The 8,918-nt window shown below is 49.4% G+C and overlaps 2 pseudogenes; one reads left to right on the top strand and one right to left on the bottom strand.

Annotated features, from left to right (window-relative positions):
- Window positions 1-228: 228 nt before the first annotated feature.
- LOC125112911 (uncharacterized) lies at window positions 229-3,588 on the bottom strand (annotated as a pseudogene).
- Window positions 3,235-6,023, top strand: LOC125112978 (forkhead box protein D3-like; annotated as a pseudogene).
- The last annotated feature ends 2,895 nt before the right edge of the window (window positions 6,024-8,918 follow it).

Consider the following 8,918-nt stretch of genomic DNA (forward strand, 5'->3'; position numbering starts at 1 on the left):
CCAAACTGTCCAGGGGTGTTCTTAACCCTAAAAAGCACAAAGGGCAGGAGAGCTATCCAATCATTAATGCCAGTCTCTGTGGTCAATTTGGTAAGGGTCTCTTTAATGGTTCTGTTCATCCTCTCTACCTGTCCTGAGCTTTGGGGTCTGTATGCCCAATGCAGTTTCCAATCAATCCCCAATATCTTGGCCAGTCCCTGACTTAACCTGGGCAACGAAAGCTGGACCATTGTCTGACCCTATTACCTTAGGTATTCCAAATCTCGGAAAAATTTCCTCCAATATTGTTTTAGCCACCACGGTTGAAGTCTCTTTTTAGTAGGATAAGCCTCTACCCATCCTGAAAAGGTGTCTACAAAAACCAATAGATATTTGTTTCCGTATTTAGCCGGCTTTACCTCAGTGAAGTCCACTTCCCAGTGAGCGCCTGGGTGGCTTCCCCTTAGTCTCTTTCCTGGAGGTATTCTGGAAGGATTAGCATTAACCAGCTGGCAGGGCACATAATGTTTGACCACCAAGTCAGCCACTCCTGGTAGCCTCAGAACATGATAAGGGGATGTTCTGACCAACTGCTGCAGGTGTTTAGTTCCTAGGTGGGTTAGGCAATGTATCTGTTGGACATATTCTAACCCTTCTTTGTGGGGCAGGATTTCCTTCCCATCTGAGGTATAGCAGGTCCCCTCCGGAGTCTCAGAGAACTGGTCTATCTTTTTTATCTCTTGCCAGTCTTCTAGGATGTACTGCCGTCTGGGTTCTGGGGCTTTGGACGTTTTTATCATAGGCAGAAAGTTAACACCCTGGGCTGCCTGCTTGGCGACCTGGTCGGCCATCTGGTTTCCTTCAGAGATGAGATCTCTGGCTTTCTGATGCCCATGGCAATGTATGATGGCTAGCCTTTTTAGCAAATGTAAGGCCTCCAACAAGCTTAGAATTTCCTCTTTATTTTTGACTTCCCTCCCTGCTGAGGTAAGTAACCCCCATGCTTATAGATAGCCCCGTGCACGTGTGCAGTCGCAAATGCATACCTGCTATCCGTATAAATGTTCATGGATTTCCCTTCGGCCAGCCGCAAAGCTTGCGTGACGGCCACGAGCTCAGCCTTTTGTGTTGAAGTTCCTTCCGGCAGGCTGCTGGCCCAGATCGTGCAGGTTCCATCCATCACCGCTGCCCCAGCCATCCTCTTACCTTTTACCACATAGCTGCTCCCATCAGTGAACCAGGTCAGCACTTCTCCAGTCAGCAGTATGTCTGTAAGGTCCTTGCGGACCCCAGTCTCCTCGCTCAACAGTTGATGGCAATCATGAGTCACTGGTTCATCAGTCTCTTCAGGCAGAAGAGTGGCAGGGTTGAGGGCGGCTGGTGGAGCGAACGTGATCCTCTCTGTGAGAAGCAGGCTTTGATAGTGGGTCATGTGGGCGCTGGTCATCCATCGGTCTGGGGGCTGCTGGACGATGTTCTCTAACGCATGGGGAGCTATTATAGTTATTTTCTGTCCCAAAGTCAATTTGTCAGCGTCCTTGACCAGTATGGCCACAGCTGCGATAGCCTTCAGGCATACGGGCCAACCACTGGCTACAGGATCGAGCTTTTTTGACAGGTAGGCAACAGGTCTCCTCCACGGTCCTAGGGTGTGGGTTAAAACTCCCCGGGCTACTTCCTTACGTTCATCCACATAAAGAGTAAAGGGTTTAGTTACATCAGGGAGGGCCAGAGCAGGTGCGCTCAGCAGGGCCTTTTTAGCAGAGGCTCGGTAGCCTAGGTCAGACAATTCCAGTAGTCCTATTGCCCAGGTTCCCTGACTGTCTAGGGCCTGACCTAATTTTCCTAAAATCTCTCTTTCTCTCCCTACTGTTCTTTCCTTCAACCACTGTGGCCAAGATCTTAGTCAAATTCTTCTCTTGCCGTCTATCACATCTTTCCTCCCTTTCCTCTTTTTCTCTTTTTTCTTTGTTCCCTTTTGTAATACACTTTCTCTGCCTCCTTCACTAGATCATGTAACTCAGCCTCCTGTAACCCTTCCAATCTCTGAAGTTTTTTTTTTTTTTTTTTTTTTGCTGATGTCCAGGGCCGACTGCCCTATGAAGGCCAGGGCCATTGAGGCTTTCTGGGCTTCCGAGGTAGGATCAAAAGGGGTGAACCGCCTGAAGGCTTCTATGAGCCTCTCAAGAAATACCGAGGGAGGTTCGTTCAGTCCCTGCATCACCTCTCTTACCTTAGCCAAATTAGTGGGCCATCTTGAGGCACCCCGGAGACCCGCCACCAGAGCCTGGCGATAGATTTTCAAGCTCTCCCTACCTTCAGCAGTGTTGTAGTCCCAACCGGGGGCGAGTCAAGGGAAATCCCATGTCAATCTCATTTGGCAACTGCGTGGGTCGCCCGTCGGCCCCAGGAACATTTTTTCTAGCCTCTAACAGAATTCTCTCTCGCTCCTCGGTTGTGAAGAGTGTCTGCAGCAGCTGTTGACAATCATCCCAAGTAGGCTGGTGAGAGAACATAAGGGACTCCACCAACCCCGTGAGGCGTTGGGGATCCTCCGAGAAAGGGGGATGGTTAGTTTTACAATTATAGAGATCTGCAGAAGAAAAGTGCGGATACTGGAGGGGCTGCAATTGGCCCCCTGGCATGGGAGGGCCGTAGGTGTGCAGCGGTAATGCCGCGATTTCGTCTGTCCGCTCCGGGGTGGCGCCCCTCCGGCTCCGAGTCCCGGCAGCAGGTCCCTCCGCCGCCGGAGCTCCAGGAGGGGCAGAGGGTTTTCTCGCAGCACCCTGTGCCGGATAAGGGGGTGGGGGAACAGATTGGGGTTCCGGCCAAGCCGGCGGCTCCTCAATCTCGGGGTAGATATGAGGAGAGGGCTTGACTTTTTCAGCCGAGTGTTTATTTTTTCTCTCTGAGAGCCAGAATTCAGGGACCTGGCTTTCTTGGTTTATTTAGCCAGGGCTTAACCTATGGCTGGGGTTTTTCTGCCAAATCTTGCCACGTAAGAATATAGGGCTCCTGATCGGGATTGGAGCCGGGTCCAATCTGAAAAATAATTGCTTTAACAGCCAGGATAATCTCAGAATTAAAGGTCCCTTCTTAACCTGAACTGACAAATTATGAGCCCTGGATTTAACTTCAGTCCAATGATCGAGAGTCAAACTAAGGGGGGTCGTCACCGTCTGTCCCATATTAAAACTGTAGACAAGGACGCACAAGACGAAGACACACGAAACAGAAACCAACAGATCCAGACACATGCGACCCGTCCGCGCCTTCCACAAGCAGGCAAAAGAGTCGGACGGCCACGGAGGGGGAAGCTTTCGCTTCAACAACAGAACTCGGTCCTCTGACCGACAGAAGGAGACCACCAGGCGTCCCTGGCTCTCCCCACCTCCCGGGGCGTCCCCCAGGGCGGCAGCCTGTGATCCTCCTAGCACGTCTGCTGATCACAGTCCTCCAGTCCTTACGGTCTGAGAGGACAGCTGCAAACCGAAAGCGCGCATCACCGAGAACAGACACTCAGAACAGAGACGCCGGCCGACACACACACGTTCCAAAGGGGATCCCTTTACCTCCAAGTCGGTTCTCGGGTGTGAGGGGTGGTCGCAGAGTTCCTGGCCAACGCACCAAATGAAAGGCCAGTAGAAAGAAAATCCCCCTCTTGGAAGAGGCGACACCCCAAATCACTCACGAGAAGCGGTCTTGATGCAAACAGCAAGAGGATTTTTATTCCAAGCGCGCTGGGGCCCACAGTCATACGCCACGCCGGGGTAGAGGACTGCGGCCCTGAGTGTGGAGTCAGGACCGCTTTTATGGGGTTCACAACAAAGCCCGCACTTTTACAAACTAATCATTTTAAAATATCACAAACCAGTCAATTCAAAATGTTGAGAGCCCGCGCTTTGTGGACCAATTAGTTCAAACTTGTTCTGGAGTTACCTGTTTGTACCTCCCTTTGGGTGGGGGAGACATATTGTCACCAAGATATATTTATCAGGATTTTCAACAATTTGTGGCACACCCGATCTTACTGGGGTCGGTTAGGCGATTAACTTCTCCTCTTTTTATCTTATGCAAGCAGCTTTACAGAAGCCAAACAAGCAGTTAGTAAGTTTTATGCATAGAGGCACATTCTCAGGGGCCTGTTTTTCCCTTTCCACATAGTTTTGTACAGAACAGAAAGCAAGCCCTAAAACAGCAAAAAGTATGATCTTTTACTTATAGGGAACAGGGTCTGGCATTTAGAGCTTCTTATTAACTTCCTGGGTTCTGGGAGGGTCAGGTTGCATTTTCATCCTTTCAGTGTCAATGCAGGTTCACCAATTGTAACACGTGCACTGTCTGGTTGGGATATTGATGGTGGAGATGCTGATGGTGGGGAGGCTCTGCATGTGTGGGGTGGTGGGTATGTATGTAATCTTTGCACATGTCTCTCAATTTTGCTGTGAACCTAGAACTGCTCTCTAAAAACAGGAAGTCTTTAAAAAATTACCAGTATCGATATTTCCCCCAAGATTAAACATATTCTTAAAATGGGACTTTCAACTACAGGGGCTTGGGCATCCCTGACACTTCCCCTCCCCCTGTTGCCCCTGCTTAGGCCCTCCCTAACTGCTTGGCTCCTGGCATCCCGCGCCCGCCTGCACCGCTCCAGATCCCCACGTCTGGCCAAAGGACCGAGGAAGGCGGGCGAAGTAAGGGGGTGCGGCGTGGAAAAGCCGCTGGGGCGGGGAGCGGCAGCAAGCCCCTAGTCCGAAGAGCCAGGGACAGCTGGAGTTTGCAGAGCAAGGCTGCGGGGGTCGGACGGCAGCGCCCACGCCCCGAGATGCCAGACGGTAGGTGTGAGCCAAGCCAAGAGGGCCCGAACCACCTACGCCCCCCTCCGCTCTCCCAATCCCCCATTTTTTCCGGGGAGCCCCAAAGCCCTTTCCTGAGGTGGGCGGAAGCCCTGAAGACCCCCGTCTTACGCCGCTCCTTCCCCGCCACTGCCACCACCCCCGAGGAGGGATGATCTTCTCCTGTGGCGGCAGCGCCAGCGACATGTCCAGCCAGACGGTGTTGACGGCCAAGGATGCGGACATCGATGTGGTGGGTGAGGGCGACGACGGACTGGAAGAGAAGGAAAGGGACGCAGGCTGTGATAGCCCCTTGGGGCCACCCGAGCTATGCCTGGACGAGGCCGAGGAGAGCCTGCAGAAGAACCTGACTCTGAGCGGCATCTGTGAGTTCATCAGCAACCGCTTCCCCTACTAACAGGAGAAGTTCCCTGCCTGGCAAAACAGCATCTGCCACAACCTCTCGCTGAATGATTGCTTCGTCAAGATTCCCTGCGAACCGGGCAACCAGGGTAAGGACAACTACTGGATCCTGGACCCGCAGGCTGAGGCACCTACAGCCTCACGGCGGTGGCTGGCGCCGTGGGGCCCTATGGCCGCCCCTATGGCCTGCACCCAGCGGCTTTGGCCGGCGCATACTCGCACCCGGCTGTTGCGGCAACCGCTCCGCGCTCCAGTACCCATATGCGCTGCCGCTGCCGCTGCCGCCCGTAGCACTGCTGCTCGTGCCGCTGCTGCCCTTGGGTGAGCTGGGCCGGAAAGCGCCGCCCTAGGCTCACAGCTCGGTCCGGGCCTGCAGCTGTAGCTCAACAGCTTGGGCGCCCCCGGGGCTGCCGCGGGCACTGCGGGCACCACAGCGTATCTCATTAAGTCCGAGGGGAGTGTGCAGCGGGCGTTCAGCACCGAGAATATCGCCTGGGGGCTATACAGCGGGCACTAGAGGCGCCGGGATAACTGGGGGCACAGGGGGTGGCGGGGGTGGCGGGGGTGGCGGGGGCGGCGGCGCGGCGCAGTCCTTCCTGCGGCTGCAAGGGACCTTGCAGTCCTCAGTGCTCATGGCCACACAGCAGCCGCTCTCTCAGAGACGGACCACGGCCACCATCGTGCCTATTCTGAGTGTGCCGCTCTCTGGACAGTTCTTTGGAGCCCGCAGCCGCGGCAACTGCCGCTGCCACTGCTGCAGCTCAAGCCAAATGGCCCGCTCAATAGGGACGCGCCAGTGGCCGGGAAGCAGGGCCCGGCGCTGCCTAGAGCGTCGGCTGCATTTGCAGGCTGCCTCCCCTGCCCGAGTCCTGGGCCCCCTGCCCAATCCTGGACTCTGCCTCTCCTCCATTTCCACTCCTGACAACCTCCCCGCGACCCCTCAACACAGACCTTCAGCTGCCTCCACCTGGTCCTGCACACCTAGGTATCGGAGCAAACTCATACCGCGTGCCCACGGGGAATAGTTTTCCCTATAGGTAAAACCGAAAACAGAATTTTCCAAAAATGTTCCCTTACGGCGCCTGCTTGCAGTACCTTGAGGATGGGAGGGAAATTCTTTGTACATATTTGTATAAAAATTATTGATTTTCCTTTTGGGGTTTTTATTTTTTTAAGAAAAACAAAATCAGTAGATTTAGAGCTCTGAACTTTCACTTTTTTTTTGAAGGTTCAGTCTCCGCAGTTTTATGTGAGAAAAAATGTATAGAGACGTTGGGAGATTTTAAATATAAAAATTTTTCAGGAGTTCCCGTCGTGGCGCAGTGGTTAACGAATCCGACTAGGAACCATGAGGTTGCGGGTTCGGTCCCTGCCCTTGCTCAGTGGGTTAACGATCTGGCGTTGCTGTGAGCTGTGGTGTAGGTCACAGACGCGGCTCGGATCCCGCGTTTCTGTGGCTCTGGCATAGGCCAGTGGCTACAGCTCCGATTAGACCCCTAGCCTGGGAACCTCTATATGCCGTGGAAGCGGCCCAAAGAAATAGCAAAAAGACAAAATAAATAAATATCCTGTGAACAGTAAAGCGGCCCAAGAAATAGCAAAAAAAAAAAAAAAAAATTCAAAAGGCGAAAAGTGTCATTCTATTATAAAGGTCTGTTTATATATGAATGAATAGATATGGTATTCTAAATGTTATTCCATCATGTTGTACACAACTTTGTAAATAAATGTTTAAAAGTCTCAAAAAATAAATAAATAAACATATTCTTATTTATTATTTTTTTGCCACACCTGCAGCATGCAGAAGTTCCTAGGCCAGGGATGGAACGCAGGTCACAGGAGTGACAATGCTAGATCCTTAACTGCTAGACTGCCAGGGAACTCCCTAAACATATTCTTAAATGGTCACTACCCAGGTCCACCAAGTAGAACCATAATGAATTTTAGTGCAAAAAGATTCCTGCTCTTGAGATACTCAGAATGTTACCCACCATAATATTTTTGTGTGCTGGGTTATAAATAGTCTCCCATTAATATCGATAATTACCCTTTCATAAAGGTTCATTTAGGATCCTATGCTCTTTTATTTTCATTTAAAATCTGTATGCCCATACTATATTTATCTGCCTTATTAAAATGTATATTTATTCATTCCTACTTCTTTTATATTACTTTATTACAGAAAATGTGGAAAACAGAGATCTTAAAAAAGAAAACAAAAGTCTTCCATCATTCTACCACTAGGGATTCTTTCAGTAATTTTTCTAGTGTATTTATTTTTAACAATCAGGGCCATCCTATATTTAACCAGATCTTTTTTTTACATTTAGTAGAGTTTGAATGTCTTTTTGCATCACTAAATATTCTTCTGTGTAATAGATATAAGTCCATTTGTAGAGACCTGAACTTTCCCCCCAAATTGAGGACGGGGAAGGTGATGATCACACCTTACAACACCTCTTCCATCACTCCATGGCCAGCATCCCCCACCCCACATCTTCTCTCTCACTCACACACACACACACACACACACACACACACACATACACACTCCCTCTCTCTCTTCTCTGATGGGACCGATTTAGACTCAAGCCATGAAATACTGGTCTGTTAGGCCACAAGGGAGGTCTTTGTACTGAATGGTCCTTGAGTTGTCTGGGACTGATGGAATGAAGAGAGAAGATGCTCCCTGCAAATGGAAGTTAGGAGGAACAGATGTTATGAGTAAGCCAAGCGAGCTGATTTACAAACAGAAGCAGTGTAACAGTGCCCTGTAGAGAGGCAGAGGCAGGAGACCACAGGTGTCTGTGGGTGAGAAGGTGAGCGCCTTGATACCTGACTTCCTTTTCCAGCTCCCATGTGACAGTGCTGAGTTCTTCTCCTTAGGTGTTCATGAGTTTTGTTTGTTTTAACCTTTCAATATTTCACCCCTTTTACTTAATTTATTTAAGTGGATTTCAACAGAAAAGCATTCACTAAGACTATAATGTCCTATCGAATAGCTGTCTAGTTTTCTCTTCTGTAAATCATAAATCAGTTAATTCCTTGTTGGCTATTTATTTTGTTTCTATTTCTTTTTTTCTTTTCTTCTTTTTTTTTTTTGGCATCACCCATGGCATTCAGAAATTCCCAGGCTGTGATCGAACCCCCAAATGACAACCCTGAATCCTTAACTGTTAGGCTGCCAGGGAACTCCCCAAGATGTTTCTATTTCTTAACTATTCTAAAGAACACTAAAATAAATGCCATTGCAACTAAATCTTTGCAAATAATTCCTTACGATAAATTATTAGATGAGGAATTATGAATTAAAAGAAATTAATGTCATTTGCCAGTAGCAACATATATGAACGTTCCTGTTTTCTGCATCTTCACTGGTATTAAATTGACAGTTGAAAAAAGTAAATTATTCCACCATTTAAATTAGCCAAAATTCCTTGTCTCACAGGATTAATGTATATTTCTATGATTGCTGGAGTTACAGTTACCCCCATATACTTCTTTAGTCACTGTTCTTCCATGATGAAATACTGTTCATGTCTTTTACTCATTTTCTATGACTTATTTATGTCTTGATTTCTGAGAGTTCTCTTTTTAAAACTAAGAATAAAAGGCCTATAGAGTTCTTGCTGTGGCTCACCAGCTTAAGTACCTGACTAGTATCCATGAGGATGCAGGATT

Source organism: Phacochoerus africanus, chromosome 12, assembly GCF_016906955.1.
Source record: "Phacochoerus africanus isolate WHEZ1 chromosome 12, ROS_Pafr_v1, whole genome shotgun sequence".
Lineage (NCBI taxonomy): Eukaryota > Metazoa > Chordata > Mammalia > Artiodactyla > Suidae > Phacochoerus > Phacochoerus africanus.